Here is a 24,864-nt window from a genome sequence, read left to right as displayed (position 1 = left end):
CACAAACCAGTTATAATCAAATGGGACCAAGATGGCAGACAAGACTAGAATTTGCTCCTCAATCCGTAAGTGAAAGGACACACCCAGAGGTGCCCTGACAGTTCCAAGGCACTGTGAAAAGACCAAGAAGTGGGCGGGATCCTGGAAATCTCCACCCCTTCCCAAAAGCAGTTGGAATAATCCTCCCACTCATTAGCATATGAAATTACCCAGCCTATAAAAACTAACCATGCCAAATTTTGGAGCCGTACTTGCCCTCTATGATGGCCCACACTCTGTTTGTGGAGTGTGATGCTGTCTGAATCTGAATAAATCTACTTCTTACCTATAACTTTCTCTCTCACTGAATTCTTTCTGTGATGAGACATCAAGAACCTGAACTTTATTAGGTCCTGAAACCAGGGACCATGGGTTTTGGCCAGGTTTGAGTCCCAGACAGGTGGGTTCAAGTCCCAAGCAGGAAGCCTTCCAGACCAGAGGTTCTCAAGCTGAGGGCCCTAGACCAAAAGCATCAGCACTTTGGGAACTTGTTAGTGGTGCAAGGTTTGGGCTCCTCCCCAGACTTACTGAATCAGAAATTCTGTGTTTTAGTATGCCCTCGACTGAATGTTTGAGAACCACGGATCTGGTTTTCCACCAGGCATTTGGCCCAATGTTTTACATGATCTCTCTCTAGGAGACCTGGACTGGCCCTGATGTGAGTTGAGAAGAATTCTTTTGCTTTCAACTTGAGGCTGAAAGAGGAAGCTGCTCAGTGGCCCATTCTGTTCCCTCTTCCTGTCACCTACACCCAGGGCCCCATGACCTTTCAAAGTTGAAAGGCAAACTTATTAGTGCAAACACACATACATATCTGCACACACACACACTCGGTCTTTTTGTTTTTAAAACACAGGTGAGCATATGATACACATTTTTTTCCATCTTCCTTTTGTCATTGAACATCATACCCAAGAGATTCTTCCCAACCAGCACACAGGACCCTGCACTTAGGGTCCTGTTGTAGTGGAAACGGAGAGAGTAGCAGTGAGGCACAAACCACATGATTCTGACTCTGACTTTGTCTAGGACTCTGATTCCATGCTTCAGCACCCTGTCCAGTGTCAACCCCATCCTGGCCCACTGGTCCCTCCAGTTTGATCTCACAGACTTCCTTTTTACGTCTCACCATGACATCTAGTCCTAACACAGTCCTGTTTCTGCTTCTCCTTTCCTGTCATAACAACAACATCCCAGAAAGCTTATGCTTTGTGTAACCAACACAGGGTGAGGCCAGGCTCCTTGGCTCCAGGGAGCCCACTTATCAATGAGGCACACTTTTCAGATTCAAATGCTGCACTAGCAGATTAATTTCCAAGAGAGGGGATACAGTGTCATGACCTTGGAGAGCTCTCTGTTGTCTAATCCTGGGATGTACTCTCTATGTGGGGAAAGGAGGCGGCTTCTGCTCCCAGGTCACATTCAGACTCCAAAGGCCGGTGAGTGTCCCACAGATGAAGAGGAGGGCCTTTGGGGCACAAGAGTGGATCTTCGGACGTAACCCACCCCTGTCCCCTCCACATCACCTCATTTCATCCCCATGCCCTCCTACCCTGTTTCTCTTTGTCTAATTTCCTTCCCTAGTCTCCTTTTTCACCACCCTTCCTCACTCCATATTTCTCCTCTCTCCTTAATCTCTGCCTCTCCCTACCGACTTGGCCTCTCCCAGGCTCTCTTGCAGGCCCCCAGAATTCTACAACCCCCAACCTGACAAACCACAGGGAAAGGTCTAATAGTCCCTCTGCTCTGCTCAGTTGCCCCCTTGTGCTGGGTCTGCTCCCAAAGCAAAAGAGGGTGTTGGACATGTCCCTGATGATGCCTCTCATCTTGCCTGGATTACCCAAGAGGACACCTCCTCCATGAAGCCTTCTGACCCTCTATAGCAGGAAGTCATTAATGACAAGTAGATGCTGGAGCTTGGAGAGTTTTAAGTTTTTTGGGGGTGGTGATAGATTTTCTCTTATTCACACCTAGTTGTATAGGTTGGACATTTGGACAATAAACAGCAAGGCATCACTCAAAATAACTCAAAAATTAGAATGACTACCACCTGTAATTTTCTGGGCTTTTCTGGTTGTTCAGCAGGGAAGAGGGTTTGATTCCTGGTCCAGGAGGATCCCATGTGCTACAAAGCAACTAAGCCCGTGCACCACAACCACTGACCCTACCCCACCTGCTGAAGCCCACGTGCTAGAGCCGGTGCTCTGTAACAAGCCAAGCTCTCAAAGGAGAAACCTGCACACTGCAACTAGAGAGTAGCCCCTGCTCACCACAGCTAGAGAAAGACCAATCAGCAATGAAGACCAGCATGGCCAATGAATACATAAATAAAAAGAAACTTTAATTTTCTAAAAACCTTGGATGGTAGCTCTCGTTTGGTACCACTCTATAAAGTTCTCTTATACAATTGTTCATTTCACTATCTAAATACCTCTCTGTCTTTGCAGCCTAATAAACAATCTCAAAACTTTGGGGCTTAAAATCACAAGGAGATTGTTCTATGATTCTGTGAGCTAGATGTTCCCACATAGCCTCACTTCCACATCTGATGGTGGGCGCTGCTTGCTGACTGGAGTGCCTCAGTTTTCCAGTGGCTCTCGTCTTCCTGTCGGCCAGACTGGCTTTATGCATGACGGTCTCAGGCATGAGAAGAACCTATAAAGCATCTTAAGGAAAAGTCTCTGAGGCCACAGAGGATCACCTATGCTGCAGTCTATCACTCACAGCAAGTCACAGAGCCAAGCCACAGACAAGGCAGTCAGGAAATAGAATCTGCCTTTTCAGGGGATCTGCCTTTTCAGGGGAAACAATAAAGTCACACTGTAAAAGCCAGTGTACTGAGATGGAAGGGCTCTGAAGCCATATTTATCTTCTACCAAAAGCACAGGCTTCCTCTAGCTCCCTCACCCGGGGTTCCTTGAATTCCTGTCCTCTGATGGGCCTGTCTTGCCCCATCCTTAGCCACTCGCTCCATTGACCCTCCCTAATCCCGGGATTTTACCGTCATCGACATCTGTGTCCTTTCTGTCTCGGGTCCCGACACCCCAGCCCCTCGCGCCCCACCCACCTTTACTCCTCACTCCTCGAGCATCTCAGCTTCAGTGGTGCTCCGGTCCCGACACCCCAGCCCTTCGTGCCCCGCCCACCTTTACTCCTCACTCCTCGAGCATCTCCGCTCCAGGGGTGCTTTGACCCCAGTGTAACCAGTGACGTGTCAGTTTCTCCTGACCCTCAGCCTCCTCCTGCCCTTACTTCCACCTTAGAGTCCAGGGGCCATCATCACAGTCCCTCCCGTACAACATCCTCAACACCTTCACTCTTTTCTGATCTGGTTGTGTCCACCTGGCACAAACCCAGTCCTGATCAGATCCAAATCCCCACCAGCACCGTGAAGTTGAACGTGGCTGGAGGAAACCATACAATGGAACTGACTGGGACCCCCCTGAATTACTGATGGCCACATGCAAAGGGTCCCTCATGCCCATCAATGGTTTTCCCCCTCTTAGACATGTCACACTTTCTGCCTTTCCCCTGAACCTCCAGCACCACCTCCATCATCCTCAGTCTTAGCTGATGACCTTGTTCCTCACGTCAGTGAGAAGACAGAAGGCTCAGAAGAGACTGTTTACACATCCCCCCTCCCTTCTTCCCATCCACCCTTCCCTGGCCCTTCTACCTGCCTCCCTCCTGCCATGAGGATGGATTCTCCATGCTTCAAGCCCATCTTGTCCACGCTACCCAGGATCACATCCTCTCTCATCAGCACGAGGGCATCATTCTAGTCATCGTCTCCTGTATCACCAGTTTTTCCTGCTTTGTCAGGTTATTCTCATCAGTATACACTCATGCCCTCACTTAATCTGAAACATATAAGCAAACAAAGAAGTAAGCAAGCACAGTCTCCTTTGATTCCACTTTTGTCTTTAACTACTGAGTCATTTCTTTTTTAATTGTTTATTTTTTCCACTGTGCTGAATCACAGGTGCAGCACATGGGATCTTCACTGTGGGATTTGCACGTCACAGCATGTGGGATATAGTTCACTGACCAGGGATTGAACCTGGGCCCCTGCACTGGGAGCAAAGAGTCTCAGCCACTGGACCACCAGGGAAGTCTCATATGATTACTGCTTCATTTCTGCACAGCTCTTTACAATACTCAAAAGAGTTGTCTTTATTTGTATCCAGCTCCACTCCACCCAAAGTTTCTGGACCCTGCTCTCCCCCTAACCACCAATGATTTTGGGAGGCTCACCAGTGACCTCCAGGTGGCTAAATGCAATGGTCAGTTCTCAAGCCTCATTGGACCTGACTGCTCAGCACATTTTACACCATAATTGATCCCTTTTCTTGATACTCTTCCTCTGAGGATGAAGGACACAGGTTTTCCCTGGTTTTTCCATGATTCACAGGCAGCAGGCAGCTCCTTCTCCATACCCACTGCCTTCTGCTCAATATTCCAACTTCCTAACCTTGGCATGCCCCAGGCATGGTCCGTGAATCCTCCCCTCTTTCTGATCTACATTCACGCCTTTGGTGGCGCCATTCTCTCTCGTGGGTCCAAACATCACATTCACACTGAGGACGCCCTAATGTACATCTCCAGCTCACCCCACCCCTCAAATCTAGGCTCATACCCAACACTCTGCTCAATGTCTCCACCTGGTTTTCTCGAAAGCTTTTCAAATAGAATTCCTGATCTCTCCAAATTTTATTGTCACTGTCATCCACACCTGGAGGTAAATGGCAGCTCCATTCTTCTGATGGAAGCTAACAAAACCTTGGAGTCTCACTTGAATCTACTCTTTGGAACCTGACTTGCGATCTTTTTGCAGAATCTGTTGACTCCACTTTGAACATACAAAGACTTCAATCCCTTCTTGCTTCACCCACTGGCCCCAGTTTGGTCCAAACCAAGCAAGACCACAGTCTCTTTCCAATACAGCAGCTGGAGGGATTCCTCAAGGGTTGCTTCAGGTCAGGCACACCTGCTCCAAGTCCTTACAGTGGCCTGCAAGGCACTTCACCACCTCCCTCCTCCCCTCTCTGACTTCATCTATTAGTTTCTCCTTCGCTCACTCCGTTCCAGCCAAACTGGCTCCCAGGATGCCCCTGAACACGCCAGGTGCCTTTCCACCTCAGCGCCCTTGCACGTGCTGTTTCCTCGGCCAAGATGCCCCTCCCCCACATGCCCGGAAAGCCTGCTCCCTCACCTCCTTCATTTCCACACGCGTGCAATGCTTTCTCAGGAGGTGTTCTCTAACCATCTTATTAAAATTGAATCTCCTCTTCTCCCACCTTAGAAATCAATGACCCCCTTCCCAGATTTACTTATTACTACCTGGGTTACATATATTTAATATGTAGTTATTGTCCACCGTTTCTCTCAGTGTAATGACAGCTTCCTGAGGAATTTTCCCTCTTTTGTCCACTGCTGTAGCCCCACACAGCAGGTGCTCAGTAAACATTGTTTTGGCCATGGTGTGCAGCATGTGGGATCTTAGTTCCCTCACCAGGCATGGAACCTGTGCCCCCTGCTTGGGGAGGGTGGAGTCTTAACCACTGGGCCACCAGGGAAGTCCCCCAATAAACATTTGTGAATGGATGAATCATAAGAAACATAGAGTCAAGATGGTCACAGAGCTGGTTAATGACAGCTCTGTGACTTATCCAGGACCCAGGGCACTTCTATCTTTCTAGCACACACAGACCAGCTCTGCTCATGGCCATGAGATGGTGCAGCTCATCCAGGCATGATGACATCTAACGGAAAAAAGTGCTGTCTCTTCCGGTCGTTGGTTCTTAGAAATAAGGAAGCTCAAAGCCGTTTTGTGAGAAAATAGCAACTTGAAAGATGGTTTCTATGCAGTGAAACCAGGAGACAGTCCCTGGGCCCGGCATCCTGGGGCAAGACTGGGCTATGGTGACAAGGGGCGGGGTACTCCTTTCTGCAGTTTTGCCTCAAGGAGCTGCTCAGCAGGAAGCAGACACTGTGGGCAGGTTTTGAGTAGTTATGGACAAAGGGGGAGTGCTGTATCTCCTCATGGCCTCTTTTCACCCCTCCACAACCTGCTCATAAACACAAGGATCTCTGGGGGTGGTTCCTGCTGGTATAGAGCCCAGGGTGTGGCCACTGAGCCCATTAAAGCTGGGGCCAAGGGCTGCTAACCAGACCATGACAGCTCCCTGAACGAAGTACCCGCAAGCACTGGGTACTGGCCCATTGTGGGCTGAGCCTGGTGGGAAGGCAGGGAGGAAAGAGGAGGCTGACTATGACCCTCTGTACTTCAGTTCTAAGCTGCAGACTGTCACATGTGTATGTACACACCCACTGACTCATCTATCTGCTCTGAAAGCTCTAATTACATGGCTGATGCATGCTGGTACTGATTCCCATCCAGCTAATTTCTCACATGCCTATCAAACGCCCTCTTTCTCTGCCAGTTAACGGTCTCAAAGTTGCATTAATCAAGGCCTGGAACTCGTGTTAACTCAAGGTCAGGTCTGTGGGCCAGCAGCAGCAACTACCTTGGGAGCTTGGTGGAAATGAAGACACTCAGGCGCCACCTTGTGACTTGCAGAATTTCAGCATGTGGGGGTGTTGGATTGGGAAGCTATGGTTGAACAAGCTTTCCACATGCTTCTTATTGGTGCTGGAGTCTGAGAATCAGTGCTGGATCCTTGCTCTTAAAGTGTGATGAAGACCTGAGTGCTTATCAGAAATGCAGACTTTCACCCCATTGCAAACCTACAGAATCTGCATTTTTTTTTACCAGTGTCCCCAGGGATTTCTTCGCATATTACAGTGTGAGACACTCTTGTCTACAAAGTCACAGTCTGGTTAGGACAGAAATCTGGTTGGGTTCAAGAGATGCACAGAGGAAAGTAGGCGGGGTCCAAAGTGTTTTGCAGAGACATCACATTTGCAGAGACTTAATCTGATACAGACCATGAGCAGGAGTCTATCAGAGAAATAGGCAGAGGACTAGGGTGTTGACGCCAAAACTCATCCTCTCTTCACCAGTGCTGAATGCGAATACAGAGACAGAGTTTTGGGTGAAGTAGAAAAGAGTAGCTTTTATTGCTTTACCAGGCAAAGCAGGCCACATCGGACTAATGCCCAACCAAACTGACTACACTGAAACTTTTTACTACGAATCTCAGATTGAGCTTTTTAAAGGCCTCTCAAGGCCAGTAAAGCCATGCCAATGGCTTGTCTTGCCTTCAGATTCTGCCTGGGATATCTACAGATTGGGTACATTTATCTCTTTTTCAGGTCCCCCCCAAAAATCTAGACAATTTCATTCCAGAAAAACATCCACTTCTGCCTCATTGAATACCTTAAAGCCTTTGACTGTGTAGATCGAGATAAACTGTGAAAAATTCTTACAAGAGATGGGAATGCCAGACCAGCTTACCTGCCTCCTGAGAAATCTGTATGACGGTCAAGAAGCAAGAATTAGAACTGGACATGGAACAATAGACTGGTTCAAAATAGGGAAAGGAGTACACCAAGGCTCTATATTGTCACCCTGCTTATTTAACTTCTATGCAGAGTACATCATGTAAAATGCCAGGCTGGATGAATCACAAGCTGGAATCATGATTGCTGGGAGAAATATCAACAACCTCAGATATGCAGATGACACCACCCTTATGGCAGAAAGTGAGGAGGAACTAAAGAGCCTCTTGATGAAAGTGAAAGGGAAGAGTGAAAAAGCTGACTTGAAATTCAACATTCAAAAAACAAAGATTCATGGCATCCAGTCCCATCACTTCATGGCAAAGAGAAAGGGAAAAAGTGGAAGCGGTGATAGACTTTATTTTCTTGGCTTCTAAACTCACTGTGGATGGTGACTATAGCCATGAAAATGAAAGACACTTGCTCCTGGTAAGGAAAGCTGTGACAAATCTAGACAGCTTACTAAAAAGCAGAGATATCACTTTGCTGACAAAAGTCCATATAGTCAAAGCTATAGTTATTCTAGTAGTCATGTATGGATGTGAGAGACCATAAAGAAGATTGAGCGCTGAAGAATTGATGCTTTCAAATTGTGGTGCTGCAAAAGACTCTTGAGAGTCCCATGGAGATCAAACCAGTCAATCCTAAAGGAAATCAACCCTGAACATTCATTGAAAGGACTGATGCTGAAGCTCCAATCCTTTGGCCACCTGATATAAAGAGCTGACTCACTGGAAAAGACCTTGGTGCTGGGAAAGACTGAAGGGAAAAAGAGAAGAGGGTGGCAGAGGATGAGGGGATAGACAGCATCACGACTCAGCGGACATGAATATGAGCAAACTCCAGGAGATAGTGAAGGACAGAGGAGCCTGGCATGCTGCAGTCCATGGGGTCTCAAAGAGTTGGAAATGACTTAGTGACTGAACAATAACAACAAAATATCTATTAATAGATTCCTGCACATGCCAAGCGATAGCCTTTCCCATTCACCTGATAAGGTTGTTTAGAACAAGGGTCTCCAATTTCTGGAGGAACCAGACAGAAAAAAAAGAAAAATATTTTAATTTTACCCACAGGTGTAAATTACCAAATTGTTGTAAATCATGAGTAGTGTGAGGAAGAGGGCTTTTCTATATCTTAAAAACAAAGATCAGAAGCCAGCAATGGATTTCTCTGGTGGTAAAGTGGTTAAGAAATGGCCTGCCAATGAGGAGACAAGAGTTCGATCCCTGGTCCAGGAAGATTTCACATGTTGCAGAGCAAGTAAGCCCATGCACCGCAACTACTGAGCCAGTGTGCTGCAACTGCTGAAGCCCATGTGCCCTGAGCCGGGGCTCTACAACTAGAGACCAAACTGCACTGAAACGCCTGTGCACTCCAACTACAGAGTAGCCCCACATACTGTGACTAGAGAAAGTCCAGAGGCAGCAACAAAGACCCAGCGTAGTGAAAAACAAATAAATCAAGAAGCCAGGAATATGCGAGACAAGTCACAAGATTATGACCACATTCAGCAGTTCATTTAATTCCATATAATTATCTTTGATCTTCCTGAGTCCAGATTACCACTAGTTTTGATGAATGGATAAAGAAGATGTGTTACACATATTCAGTGGAATATTACTGAGCCATAATAAGAACAAAATGATGCCATTTGGGGCAACATGGACAGACCTAGGGATTATCACACTAAGCGAAGTTAAGTCAGAAAGAGAAAGACAAATATTATAGGATAACACTTATATGTGGAATCTAAAATACAACACAAATGAACCCATCTATGAACCAGACACAGAATTATGGATGGAAAATAGACTGGCAGTTGCCAAGGGGGAGGGGTTTGGAGGAGTGACGGAGTAGAAGGTTGGAGTTAGCATATATAAACTTTTATATACAGAGTGGATAAACAATGTCCTACTTCATAGCATAGAGGACTCTACTCAGTGTTCTATGATAAACCATACTGAGTATTTGGAAATGAGTATTTTTTTAAAAGAATATGTATAACTGGATCACTTTGCTGTATAGCAGTAATTAATATGGCATTGTAAATCAACTATACTTCAAGAAAAAATATTAAAACTAAAAAAATATATATTAAGGAAAAACTTGCACCTGGATATTTGGAGCAGTTTTATTCACAATTACCAAACCTAGAAGTAACCAAGATACCCTCCCGGGTGTGAATGGATAAATAGCCTGTGATACATCTAGACAACGGAATATTGCTGCTGCTGTTGTTCAGTCGCTCAATCGTGTCTGACTCTTTGTGGCCCCATGGACTGCAGCATGCCAGGCTCCTCTGCACTTCACTATCTCCTGGAGTTTGCTCAAATTCATGTCCATTGAGTCAGTAACACTATCCAACCATCTCATTCTCTGCCGCCCCCTTCTCCTTTTGCCTTCAATCTTTCCCAGAATCAGGGTGTTTTCCAGTGAAGCAGCTCTTCACATCAGGTGGCCAAAGTTTGGAGCTTCAGCCTCAGCCTCAGTCCTTCCAGTGAATATTCATGGTTCACTTCCTTTAGGAGTCACTGGTTTGATCTCCTTGCTGTCCAAGGGACTCTCAAGAGTCTTCTCCAGAATCACAATTTAAAAGCATATTATTCAGCATTAAAAAGAAATGAACTATCAACCCATGCAAAGAAGCTTTAAAAAACGCATATTACTAAGTGAAAGAAGCCAATATGACATGGGTATATATTGTATGATTCCAACTATAATACTTTCTGTAAAAAGGCAAATTCTAGAGACAGTAAAAGATCAGCAGTTGCCAGGGACTCGGGAGAAGAGATGGAAAGGCACAGCACGTTTTTAGGTGATTTTTCGGGTTGTGAAGGTGATACCATAGTGACAGATACCTATTACTACACATTTATCTAAATGCATTAGACTGGATGACACCAAGGGTGAACCCTACTGCAAACTATGGACTTTGGGTGATGATGAGTCAACGTAGGTTCATCAGCTGTAACACAGCCCCACTCCGGTTGGGGATGTCAGTAACAGAGGATGCTGAAGGTGTGTGGGGGCAGCGGGTGAACAGGAACTCTCTGTCCTTTCCCCTGGGTTTTGCTGTGAACCAGAAACGGATCTAAAAAAATAAAGTACATTAAAAAAAAATCTTATGAGGCCACAGGTAACTTAGATATAGTTGAAGTAACTTTTCCAGAGGTCCCACAGCTGGAAAGTGATGGAGCTGAAGGCAGAGCAGACATGGACACCCTGTCTTGCTCCAAGACCTCATCTTTTTTTTTAAACAAATTTATTCATTTTAATTGGAGGCTACTTATTTTACAATATTGTGGTGGTTTTTGCCATACACTGACATGAACCAGCCATGGGTGTACATGTGTCCCCCATCCCGAAACCCCCTCCCACCTCCCTCCCCATCCCATCCCTCTGGGTTTTCCCAGTGCACCAGCTTTGAGTGTCCTGTTTCATGCATCAAACTTGGACTGGTGATCTATTTCACATATGGTAATATACATGTTTCAATGCTGTTCTCTCAAAACATCCCACCCTCACCTTCTCCCACAGAGTCCAAAAGTCTGTTCTTTATATCTGTGTCTCTTTTGCTGTCTTACATATAGGGTCATCATTACCATCTTTCTAAATTCCATATATATTCATTAATATACTATATTGGTGTTTTTCTTTCTAAATTAATTCACTCTGTATAATGGGCTCCAGTTTCAGCCACCTCATTAGAACTGATTCAAATGTGTTATTTTTAATAGCTGAGTAATATTCCATTGTGTACATGTACCACTACTTTCTTATCCATTCGTGTGCCGATAGACATCTAGGTTGTTTCCATGTCCTAGCTATTGTAAAAAGTGCTGCAATGAACCGGAGAAGGCAATGGCAACCCACTCCAGTACTCTTGCCTGGAAAATCCCATGGATGGAAGAGCCTGGTAGGTTGCAGTCCATGGGGTCCCTAGGAATTGGACACGACCGAGCAACTTCACTTTCACCCATTGGAGAAGGAAATGGTAACCCACTCCACTGTTCTTGCCTGGAGAATCCCAGGGACGGGGGAGCCTGGTGGGCTGCCGTCTATGGGGTCGCACAGAGTCCGACATGACTGAAGCGACTTAGCAGCAGCTGCTGCAATGAACATGGTGGTACACGTATCTCTTTCAATTCTGGTTTCCTCAGTGTGTATGCCCAGCAGTAGATTGCTGGGTCGTATGCCAAGGCCTCATCTAATCGATACATCCTGCAGTTTCTATGAATCTGATCAGAAGCTACCTTTCTGCGTGACTTGTCCCTTTATTCCTCTGCACATGAATCACCTGTGCAGACTGCAATCCATCTGGAGTGGGACCCGACAGCCTGCATTTCTAGGGAGCTCCCTGCTAACAGGGATGGAGCAGGTCTGGAGGGGACACTCTGAGTCACCAGGGCTTGTGTTCCACCCACACCAACCTGCTGGTTGAGTCCTGCACACACTCCAAGTTTTATCATCACTGTGTACGGTGATGCTTACTGATGATACCTGCACCCAGAATTGATATCTCTGCTTATAAAAAATCATCATCTCCCTTAGATATATAAATTAAAGTCTACTCTCAAGATAAATCAGCACCTGACCCTCACCCACCCATGAGAGGCAGAAGTGATTTCTCCCTCCGACGTGCTTCCCTTGCCTTCAGCACCATTTCTTGCAGCGCTTGCTTCTCCTTATTAACTGGTGCCTCCCTGCTCACTGTCTGTGCATCTGTTCACTTCTGCTATTTTGAAAGCAACCTGAGGAGAAGAACTCTCTTTCATCTTTACCGGTTCCTTAATAGCAAGCAGGGCTTTGTACACAGAAAGGAACATGACCCTGCCTTGCCCCTTCTCAAGTTCAGTTCAGTTGCTCAGTCATGTCGGACTCTTTGTGATCCCAAGGACTGCAGCATGCCACACCTCCCTGTCCATCACCAACTCCCGAAGTTTACCCAAACCCATGTCCATTGAGTCGGTGATGCCATCCAACCATCTCATCCTCTGTCATCCCCTTCTCCTCGCATCTTCAGTCTTTCCCAGCATCAGGGTCTTTTCCAGTAAGTCAGTTCTTCACATCAGGTGGCCAAAGTATTGGAGTTTCAGCTTCAACATCAGTCCTTCCAATAAATATTCAGGACTAATTTCCTTTAGGATGGACTGGTTGGATCTCCCTGCTGTCCAAGGGACTCTCAAGAGTCTTCTCCAACACCACAGTTCAAAAGCATCAATTCTTCACCACTCAGCTTTCTTTATAGTCCAACTCTCACATCCATACATGACTCATGGAAAAACCATAGCTTTGACTAGACGGACCTTTGTTGGCAAAGTAATATCTCTGCTTTTTAGTATGCTGTCTAGGTTGGTCACAGTTTTTCTTCCAAGAAGCAAACAACTTTTAATTTCATGTCTGCAGTCACCATCTACAGTGATTTTGGAGCCCCCCAAAATAAAGTCTTTCACTGTTTCCCCATCTATTCGCCATGAAGTGATGGTACCAGATGGCATGATCTTAGTTTTCCGAATGTTGAGTTTAAAGCCAGCTTTTTCACTCTCCTCTTTGACTTTCATCAAGAGGCTCTTTAGTTCCTCTTTGCTTTCTGCCATAAGGGTGGTGCTATCTGCATATCTGAGGTTATTGATATTTCTCCCGGCAATCTTGATTCCAGCTTGTGTTTCTTCCAGTCCAGCGTTTCTCATGATGTACTCTGCATATAAGTTAAACAAGCAGGGTGACAATATACAGCCTTGACGTACTCCTTTCCCTATTTTGAACCTTTCTGTTGTTCCATGACCAATTCTAACTGTTGGTTCCTGACCTGCATACAGATTTCTCAAGAGGCAGGTCAGGTGGTCTGGTATGCCCATCTCTTGAAGAATTTTCCTCAGTTTGTTGTGATTCACATAGTCAAAGGCTTTGGCAAAGTCAATAAAGTAGAAACAGATGCTTTCCTGGAACTCTCTTGCTTTTTCAATGATCCAACGGATGTTGGCAATTTGATCTCTGGTTCCTCTGCCTTTTCTAAAACCAGCTTGAACATCTGAAAGTTCATGGTTCACGTATTGCTGAAGCCTGGCTTGGAGAATTTTGAGCATTACTTTCCTAGCGTGTGAGATGAGTGCAATTGTGTGGTAGTTTGAACATTCTTTGGCATTGCCTTTCTTTGGGATTGGAATGAAAACTGGCCTTTTCCAGTCCTGTGGCCACTGCTGAGTTTTCCAAATTGGCTGACATATTGAGTGCAGCACTTTCACAGCATCATCTTTCAGGATTTGAAATAGCTCAACTGGAATTCCATCACCTCCACTAGCTTTGTTCGTAGTGATGCTTTCTAAGGCCCACTTGACTTCACATTCCAGGATGTCTGGCTCTAGGTGAGTGATCACACCATCATAATTATCTGGGTCGTGAAGATCTTTTTTGTATAGTTCTTCTGTGTATTCTTGCCACCTCTTCTTAATATCTTCTGTTTCTGTTCGGTCCATACCATTTCTGTCCTTTATTGAGCCCATATTTTCATGAAATGTTCCATTGGTATCTCCAATTTTCTTGAAGAGATCTCTAATCTTTCCCATTCTATTGTTTTCCTCTATTTCTTTGCACTGATCACCTAGGAAGGCTTTCTTATCTCTCCTTGCTATTCTTTGGAACTCTATATTCAGATGGGTATATCTTTCCTTTTCTCCTTTTGCCCCTTCTTATCTCTTTGATATTGGTTCTCTCTCCTATATAATGGGACGTCTGGACTGTGGTGAGGTTTAAATCAAAAGTCATGTGTCAATGTTTCGCTCATAGTAAGCCCCTGATAAATATTTACTGAACTAGATTTTCCTCTTCTATTATCTGCATAAGGAAAGGAGGTTGGCATGAAAGTGAGTTAATGAGAGAGCTGGGCCTAGTAGCAGGTAATTTCCCCACTCATTCAAGCTCTCCTATACTTCGTTTTGGTTATGTGAGTACCTCTCAGTCACTTATGTGACTAATATTCATCAGTATTTACAGAAGAAACCTAGCATATTGTTTCCTGGTTTCACATTTCCTGAAAAAATCACTGGCTAGAATTCAGATTGTTGTTGTTCACTCAGTCATGTCCAATTCTTTGTGACTCCATGGACTGCAGCATGCCAGGATTCCCTGTCCTTCACCATCTCCTGGAGCTGTTCAACTCATGTCGGTGATGCCATCCAACCATCTCATCCTCTATCCCCCCCCTTCTTCTCCTGCCTGCAATATTTCCCAGCATCAGGGTCTTTTCTAATGAGTTGGCTCTTTGCATCAGGTGGCCAAAGTATTGGAGCTTCAGCTTCAGCATCAGTCCTTCCAATGAACATTCAGGGTTTATTTCCTTTACGATTGACTGGCTTGATCTAAGTGCAGTCCAAGGGACTCTCAAGAGTCTTCTCTAACACTATAGTTCAAAAACATCACTTCTTTGGCACTCAGCCTTCTTTATGGTCCACCTCTCACATCCACACTTGACCACTGGAAAACCATAGCTTGGACAGACCTTTGTCGACAGACCTTTGTCAGCAAAGTAATTCAGATAGGGTTACAAACAAAGGAATTGATGTATCTTTACAACTTGGTAAATAGTAATGTAATATAATATATTTAATATCCATCTTGAGCCAGACATCCTGGAATGTGAAGTCAAGTGGGCCTTAGGAAGAATCACTATGAATAAAGCTAGTGGAGGTGATGGAATTCCAGTTGAGCTATTTCAAATCCTGAAAGATGATGCTGTGAAAGTGCTGTACTCAATATGCTAGCGAATTTGGAAAATTCAGCAGTGGCCACAGGACTGGAAAAGGTCAGTTTTCATTCCAATCCCAAAGAAAGGCAATGCCAAAGAATGCTCAAACTACCACACAATTGCACTCATCTCATACGCTAGGAAAGTAATGCTCAAAATTCTCCAAGCCAGGCTTCAGCAATACGTGAACCGTGAACTTTCAGATGTTCAAGCTGGTTTTAGAAAAGGCAGAGGAACCAGAGATCAAACTGCCAACATCCGTTGGATCATTGAAAAAGCAAGAGAGTTCCAGAAAAACATCTATTTCTGCTTTATTGACTATGCCAAAGCCTTTGACTGTGTGAATCACAACAAACTGTGGAAAATTCTGAAAGAAAAGGGCATACCAGACCACCTGACCTGCCTCTTGAGAAAGCTATATGCAGGTCAGGAAGCAAGAGTTAGAACTGGACATGGAGCAACAGACTGGTTCCAAATAGGAAAAGGAGTACGTCAAGGCTGTATATTGTCACCCTGATTTTTAACTTCTATGCAGAGTACATCATGAGAAATGCTGGGCTGGAAGAAGCACAAGCTGGAATCAAGATTGCCGGGAGAAATATCAGTAACCTCAGATATGCAGATGACACTACCCTTATGGCAGAAAGCAAAGAGGAACTAAAGAGCTTCTTGATGAAAGTGAAAGAGGAGAGTGAAAAAGTTGGCTTACAGCTTAACATTCAGAAAACTAAGATCATGGCATCTGGTCCCATCCCTTCATGGGAAATAGATGGGGAAACAGTGGAAACAGTGTCAGACTTCATTTTGGGGGGCTCCAAAATCACTGCAGATGGTGACTGCAGCCATGATATTAAAAGACACTTACTCCTTGGAAGGAAAGTTATTACCAACCTACATAGCATATTCAAAAGCAGAGACATTACTTTGCCAACAAAGGTCCATCTAATCAAGGCTATGGTTTTTCCTGTGGTCATGTATGGATGTGAGAGTTGGACTGTGAAGAAAGCTGAGCACCGAAGAATTGGTGCTTTTGAACTGTGGTGCTGGAGAAGACTCTTGAGAGTCCCTTGGACTGCAAGGAGATCCAATCAGTCCATCCTAAAGGAGATCAGTCCTGAGTATTCACTGGAAGGACTGATGTTGAAGCTGAAACTCCAATACTTCAGCCACCTGATGTGAAGAGCTGACTCACTGGAAAAGACTTTGATACTGGGAGGGATTGGGGGCAGGAGGAGAAGGGGACAACAGAGGATGAGATGGCTGGATGGCATCACCAACTCGATGCACATGAGTTTGGGTGAACTCCGGGAGTTGGTGATGGACAGGGAGGCCTGGCGTGCTGCGATTCATGGAGTCACAAAGAGTCGGACACGACTGAGCGACTGAACTGAACTGAACTGAACTGAATATCCATCTATAATGTAATATATGTCTATGTAACCCAAAACAACCAAATTTAAAAATAGGAAATTGTTCCCGATTAAACATGATCATATAAGAAAAGATAAATGATTATGATCAACCACAGTGATTTCCACTCACTAGACACCTTGGCAGTCTCACTTGATTTCTCATTTACTTTACCTGTAAAACACAGATACTATTAATATCACCCCCTTACTTGCTTCTCAGAATCCATGAAATGTGGAAAAAATTGCCAATTTAAGGAACTGCTATAAAAATATAAGAAACATTTTATGTACAAAAAATCATTAGCAATATCATTGGGTATAATCCAGAGGTGAGGGAAAGGCAATTTATGTAAAACATATAGAAAAGTAGAATAGGATTAATGGTACATGGGACATTGCAGAAGAAATGATTAGTGAACTTGATGATATCAATAGAGAGTATTGAAAATGGAACTGAGAAAAAAGAATTTAAAAAAAAATTTAAAAATCATCAATGAGATAATTTTAAGACGTGGCCTAATGGACAAATAATTAGAGTCCCTAAAAATAAGCAGTGGTGAAAAGACAATTAGAAGTAGTGGCTCAAAACTCACGTTTAATTGAAAATATTAATCCGCAGATCTGAGAATCTTATTGATATCCAAGTACAAGTAACCTGAAGAAAACTACACCGCAGCATAACATAATGATGATATTTCTGATTAGAAACAACTCAAATGAGGAAATACTAGAAAAACACATTTAGAGTAATGAAAAAAGACTCAACTGAGAATCTATACCCTGAAGAATTATCAAAAAAATTGAGGGTGAAATAAAGACGGTTACAAACAAAAGTTGAATTAATTCATCACCAACAGAACAGTACTACAAAAAAGTTAAAGGAAGAACTTCAGACAAGAGGAAAATTATATGAGAAGTGAATGTAGATCTGCACAAAGAAATGAACAGCACTGGAAATGAGTAAATATAAAGTATCTTTTCTCTAGTATTTAAGTCTTTTTAAAAACATAACCCTGTATACGAGACAGCAAAAGAGACACTGATGTATAGAACAGTCTTTTGGACTCTGTGGGAGAAGGAGAGGGTGGGATGATTAGGGACAATGGCATTGAAACATGTATAATATCATATATGAAATGAGTCGCCAGTCCAGGTTCAATGCACGATACTGGATGCTTCGGGCTGGTGCACTGGGACAACCCTGAGGGATGGTATGGGGAGGGAGGAGGGAGGAGGGTTCAGGATGGGGAACACGTGTATACCTGTGGTAGATTCATTTTGATATATGGCAAAACCAATACAATATTGTAAAGTTAAAAAATAAAATAAAACAAACAAAAAACATAAACTTCTAATTTTGGAGTAATTTCAAACTTACAGAAAAGTTGCAAAGTTATTATGAAGATATTAGATAAATGCTGCCTTTAGATACTAACTTCACATATTAAGAAATAGATTGGTTAAAAGTAAAAGAAAAGAGAAACATATAACATCAGTATTCATTAAAAAATACAAATTAAAATATGATATACCTCTATTCCTTTGAGTGACTAAAATGGAAAACCATACCACAAAAGAGACAAAATATAAAGGAGAAAATAACAAACTACCTGGAGGGAAAAATGGATGAGATTCAAAATGTGATTAATAGGAATCAACTAATCAGAGTGGAAGGAATTATACAAAATTGAGATTGAGGACTTTCCAGATTAAAGGAACAAAAGTGTTCAGATTGAAACAGTCTATTGAGTTGTTAGTATCATGAACAGCACCTAGGCTCAGACACATTCTTGGGGACATTTCAGAAAACCAAGGATGCAGAAAGGTTCTTTCTGAAAATAAGAATGGATTTGAAATAATATAATGAAACATCATTAGCTACAGAGGACGCTAAAAGATGATAGATGGTTTTTGAGTTCTAAAGGAAAATAACTTTGAGCCAACATTTCTCTGCTCAATCAAACTATCAAAGTATATAAGGTATGAAGGCAGGACGAAAACATTTCAGATGTGTGAGGATTCAGAAATTCTATCTATCATTGTTCTCTCATTGAAAGTTGCTGCTGCTAAGTTGCTTCAGTCGTGTCTGACTCTGTGCGACCCCATGGACTGCAGCTCACCAGGCTTCTCTATCCATGGGATTCTCCAGGCAAGAACACTGGAGCGGGTTGCCATTTCCTTCTCCAATGCATGAAAGTGGAAAGTGAAAGTGAAGTCACTCAGTCGTGTCTGACTCTTAGCGACCCCATGGACTGCAGCCTACCAGGCTCCTGCATCCATGGGATTTTCCGGGCAACAGTACTGGAGTGGGGTGCCATTGCCTTCTCCCCATTGAAAGTTACTTAGGTCTGTACTCAGGCAAAGCAAGAGAGGAAGATGGAGGGCCCAGGAGCCAGGGAGCCCCACCCAGTAGGAGATAAGCTTCCAGAGGACAGTGGTGTGGCCTGGGAAGTGGATCCAGGTCAGGACAGTAAGGATGGGGAGCTCTTAGAAGTCATTTCCAGCGGAAGGAGGACTTGACTGAATAGAAAGTATACTGCAGAGGTTGGGGGAAGGTGAAGATGTGAAGAAGGCAAATCCTTAAAAGGCATGAGAATCACCAGGAAAAAAAATAAACAGTATAATAAAAGAAAAAAAAAATAACAAATTTACTAAATGTTGGTGAGGATGTAGAACAGCTAGAACTCCCACACTACTGATGAGGATATAAAATGGTACAGTCACTTTGGGAAAGAGTTGAGCAGTTTTTAAGAAAATTCAATATGCATCCACTATACAAGTCCAGGCATATATCACCCCTAGGTATTTACTCAAGAGAGAAGAAAGCTTATGTTCAAACAAAGATGTTACAGATGTTCATAGCAGCTGTATTTGTAGCAGCCCCAGATTGAAAACTGCCTCCATGTTCATCAGCAGTCCCAAGTAGGTGAGCTCAGAGAAGGGTGTTCTGCACTAGGAAACAGAAACGTCTTACACAGCAAATGGAAGAGCGGATGTGCATACAGGATCCTGCGCTAAGTATGCTGTGTCCACATGTACTTGTAACGATGCTGGTTGATCGGTCATTTCCAAAGAAGATTTTACATGTGGTTGAAGTATTTGAAAATGTGAAAAAGAAAAAATCCAAAATGAAAAACTCAGCTTAAATAAAACCAATAAATGAATTTGATTGTTGCATAATTTACACTCTACTGTGGCCGAAAGTTCTAGGAACTTGCTCCAAGCGCTCTCACTCCACTACCACCAGAGAGCCAACAAGGCAAACTTCTTTTGGACATGCTTTTAAATCCCATTCAAGTTGCCAGGGTTCTGATTAGGTTATACTTCTTATGGAAAACTTCTGGCCTCCTTCTCTTTACTCACCAACATCGGTTTCTTCTGCATGTTCATTGCTAACCCTCATCTGCTTGGATTGATTATGCACTATGATTTTTACCCCTGCAGTCAAGATAAATTCTCTTCTCCCATTTATCTGAAGATAAGTGCTCCTGGGGCCAACTAGGTAGTGTAGCTGCGGTTCTGTGCTCACAAGTCCTTCAAGCACACCTAACTCAACAGTTGAAATTTAAAAACAATTTGTGGGTACTATAAATACACTGGTCCCCAGTGGACTGAGGTATTTCAGAAGGCAAGAGACAATGAAAGCAATATTCTTCACTAGGACACTGACATGTCAGATTCTATTAAAGCATGAGTTATTTCTGGAGCATTCTTAAAGAGATGGGAATACCGGACCACCTGACCTGCCTCTTGAGAAATCTGTATGTAGGTCAGGAAGCAACAGTTAGAACTGGACATGGAACAACAGAAAGGTTCAAAATAGGGAAAGGAGTATGTCAAGGCTGTATATTGTCACCCTGCTTATTTAACTTATATGCAGAGAACATCATGAGAAACTCTGGGCTGGAAGAAGCACAAGCTGGAATCAAGATTGCTGGGAGAAATATCAATAACCTCAGATATGCAGATAGCACCACCCTTATGGCAGAAAGCAAAGAGGAACTAAAGAGCCTCTTGATGAAAGTCAAAGAGGAGAGTGAAAAAGCTGGCTTTAAACTCAACATTCAGAAAACTAAGATCATGCCATCTGGTCCCATCACTTCATGGCGAATAGATGGGGAAACAGTGAAAGACTTTATTTTTGGGGCTCCAAAATTACTGTAGATGGTGACTGCAGACATGAAATTAAAAGTTGTTTGCTTCTTGGAAGAAAAACTGTGACCAACCTAGACAGCATACTAAAAAGCAGAGATATTACTTTGCCAACAAAGTTCCATCTAGTCAAAGCTATGGTTTTTCCATGAGTCATGTATGGATGTGAGAGTTGGACTATAAAGAAAGCTGAGTGGTGAAGAATTGATGCTTTTGAACTGTGGTGTTGGAGAAGACTCTTGAGAGTCCCTTGGACAGCAGGGAGATCCAACCAGTCCATCCTAAAGGAAATTAGTCCTGAATATTTATTGGAAGGACTGATACTGAAGCTGAAACTCCAATACTTTGGCCACCTGATGTGAAGAACTGAGTTACTGGAAAAGACCCTGATGCTGGGAAAGACTGAAGACAAGAGGAGAAGGGGATGACAGAGGATGAGATGGTTGGATGGTATCACTGACTCAATGGACATGAGTTTGAGCAAGCTCCAGATGATGAAGGACAGGGAAGCCTGGTGTGCTGCAGTCCATGGGGCTGCAAATAGTCGCACACAACTGAGCAACTGAACTGAACTGAATTGAAAGATCTAAAAGCAGATTTTGGTATGACTAGCACACATGGCTAGATATTAAGGATGCATTAATGATTACCAAACCAGCCACATAGGGTATTCAATTTTTATTCAGTATAACTCTGGTTTTTACTTGGCAGAGAACAGGGGAAATGAGTTTTCAAATCCCTTATCATGTCCATTGTCAAGGCAGAGAAAATGCAGACACCGCTTGTCTCTTGATAACCTTTCTGCAGTGCTGCGGAAGTATTAAAATAGGGCAGCTCTATTGGCCCTTTGACTGTTGACACTGCTACTTAAGCTGTGACTCACGCTCTTGGGCCTCTGCTGTTGTGGACCCTGACTGCTTGGTCTTCACCCAGAGACTCTGGAGAGGAGGCAAGGTAGGTTTTGCTCCATCAAGGTCAGTGTAGTCATGGGAATGTAGTGGTTTCCTCTCCTACTTCCTGCAGCTCAGTGTTCTGTGAAAGCACCATAGGGCCAACCCAGGCTTGTAAATGAGGCCAAGCAAATAAGACTGGGTTCCTTCTTACCCAGGGCAGCCCTATTTTTGCAATTTTATGGAAGATATCAGTTAAAAAGTTTCAGTGCTGAAAAAATGTTGGAGAACCACCAGGCTACTTTGGGACAGCATAGTTCAGTGGTTGAGATTATGGTTCTGGAGCTTGAAAACATGGGTTTAAGTTCAAGTTCAACCACTCCTGGATTCTGTGTGCCTCATGGAGCAAGTAAATCCACCCTCTGAACCTTATACACCTATTCCGGGTCCAGAATAGGAATCAGTGGTGGTTATTAACCCTACTGTCTGGTTCTATTAGTAAGTAAAGAGCTAGAGGGGAATGGAGCTAAGATTCAGGAGGAGAAGGGGAAACAGCTCCTGGTTTGGGAAAGACTTGGGGCCTGACTCCCCTGACAGGTCTGAAATAGAGAAGGGTTTACTTGTGTTCTCTCTTCTAATGATAAACTCTCCTTTCATCATGTAAAAACAGGTCTAGAGAAGTTGTGACTTATACCAAGGTTAAATTAGAAATGTATATTCTATATTCTGTTTCTGTATGTATGTAGCTGTTTAATGTTCTTCTGGAAGTCTCAAACTTTTTCTTATTCAAATAAACAAGGCAGTTTTCTATATATGAGGACCTGATATGAGCTTAGGGAAAAGCTGCAGTCTGGAATAAAGTGAAAAAAAGTGTTAAAACCTAGGAAGGGGTAGAGTTGAGGCTGACCAGATATAAAACTAATATTTAATATATATTCTGTATGGGTGTTGTGCTCAGCTGCGCCCAACTCTTTTCGATCCCCTGGACTGTAGCCCAGTAGGTGCCTCTGTCCATGGAATTTTTCAGGCAAGAATACTAGAGTAGGTTGCCATTTCCTGCTCCAGGGGATCTTCCTGACCTAGGGATCAAATCTGCATCTCTTGTGTCTCCCTGCACTGGCAGGCAGATTCTTTACCACTGTGCCATCTGGAAAGTTCATATTATATATAATAGACGGATTAAAAATGAAAACCAATATGCAATTTTTAACCCATTACATCAATAATAATGATATAATAGTACAGACTACATTAAAAAAATTTTTTTTCATATAGTAATTCTCAGAGCAATGGAAGCTAGGTCAATATAAACTTAACCTAAAAATAAAATGAAAGCAACGTCTCCCCCTTCTTTGTTATTCTGCACTGTCACAGTGAAAAATCTCAAGCATCAGCTCTCTTTAGCCACATCACACTTACACCGAAATACACAGAGAAGAGACTCTGGTGGACAACAGGGTACAAGAGCCAATGGCATGCGCTCTGAAGGATGCTTCCAGAAGCCTTTAATTACAAGACCTGGCCTTTCTCCACTCGAGCCTTTTCATGAGAATCACAGAGTTCACTAAGTTCAACATACGCTAAGAACACAGTATTAGATTTAGTCTGCTCCTAACAGAAGGGGGGAAAAGAGATGAGGGCAAACGTATTCGACTCAGAACTGCAACAGAGGAGCGACAGAATGTGACTCGCTCAGTCTACAGGGAGGGCACCACGCCTCTGTGGAGTCCAGGGTCGTTCCAACTCCACACCAGAAGGAGAAACTGTTGTGAGTGCATTAAAACACCGAGAGTGACCTGTGTCAAAACAAAGTCTCCTTACGGTCCATTTCCCTGCCTGTTAAAGGGCTTTCCTATCTGCCCTTCAGTCTGAACCGAACAATCCAGACAAATGAAAGCAGAAATGCTCCTGCCAGCTGCTACCTTTTCTTAGGATGTTTACTTGATGCTTTCTCTTCCCCTCCTCTCGGAACAAAGGATGTTGGTATTTAGGGTCAAAAGTAAGCCACGTGGTGCTCTGACAGAACCTCCGACGCAGGGAACTCTGTTAGCCTTTTGACAGAGTGAGTCACTTGGCCACGCAGCCCCAGTGCAGTGGCTGTGGCGCCCCCAACACGATGCTGGGAAACGTGAGGGGTCCAGGGCTTTTTTAAAAGGATTCTTTTAAAAATCATGTTTTTTTCCAAGAGGTACAAACTAAAAAAAACAAGTTGGCACTTTTTTTTGCCTATAAAATTGAGAATCATTAAAGAAGTTAAAGAAATAGTATGGCAATATCTGATGTGCTGACAGTGTGAAAAAAACAGACACTTTCATGAACTGCTGTTGGGAATAAAGACCTTAAATGCAACTGTTTGGCAGAGAAATCTGGCAATAATGTATCAAAAGCTTCCAGAGGGCACAAAGTTTTAGTAGCAAGTCCAGTGAAACAATCAGAGATGTGCACAACACTCTGTGAATAAGGATGTGTATCACAGCCTTATTAATGACGGAGGAATACTTTACCCGATCTACGTATCTAATAATAATGGACCACCTGAAAAATCAGTAAATATATGCACATGATACAATGCTTACCAGCCATTAAAACTGGCATTGCAAATCATTCTTCTAAGAATATTTTATTACTTTTTTCTTCCAGTTTTATCGAGATATAATTGACATACAGCATTGTATAAGCTTAGGGTGTACCACAGAATGATTTCACTTACATACATCATGAAGTAACAGTAAGTTTAGCGAATACTCATCATTTCAAATAGATATGGTTAAAGAAATAGAAAAAAATTTTTTTCTCGTGATAAGAACTCAGGATTTACTCTCTTAACACCTCTCACCTATAACAGCAGTGTCAATTATATTCAAAATGTTTTACATGACTAGTATTTTTTTATTTTGTAACTGGAAGTCTGTACCTTTTCACCACCTTCATCCAGTTCCACCTTCCCTTTCTCCCCACCTCCCAACTCCCACCTCTGGTAACCACAAAACTGACCTCTTTTTCTATGAGTTTGAAATTATTCTTTTTGGTATGTGTGCAACTTGGGATTTTCTGAGGTAGGACATTTTAAACTTTAGGAACTAATGGCATTTTCCCAATAATTGTCCCAGAGGGAACTTCTGGGAATATCCATTTATTTGAATTTTATGTTGATAAATTAAAA

At 43.3% G+C, this 24,864-nt stretch overlaps 2 protein-coding genes across 2 annotated transcripts in view; one reads left to right on the top strand and one right to left on the bottom strand.

The window, feature by feature from the left end:
- Positions 1-24,864, bottom strand: part of LOC102391941 (C-C chemokine receptor type 1) — a 91,400-nt gene that overhangs the window by 14,826 nt on the left and 51,710 nt on the right. The window lies entirely within an intron of this gene.
- The window catches only part of CCR3 (C-C motif chemokine receptor 3), a 31,824-nt gene continuing 28,639 nt past the window's right edge, over positions 21,680-24,864 (top strand). The window contains exon 1 of the mRNA XM_025272172.2: positions 21,680-21,765. The gene's annotated coding sequence lies outside the window, so the exon portion shown is untranslated. The remainder of the gene's footprint in view (positions 21,766-24,864) is intronic.

Source organism: Bubalus bubalis, chromosome 21 (genome assembly GCF_019923935.1).
Source record: "Bubalus bubalis isolate 160015118507 breed Murrah chromosome 21, NDDB_SH_1, whole genome shotgun sequence".
Classification (NCBI taxonomy): domain Eukaryota; kingdom Metazoa; phylum Chordata; class Mammalia; order Artiodactyla; family Bovidae; genus Bubalus; species Bubalus bubalis.
This window is presented reverse-complemented; position numbering and strand designations above follow the sequence as displayed.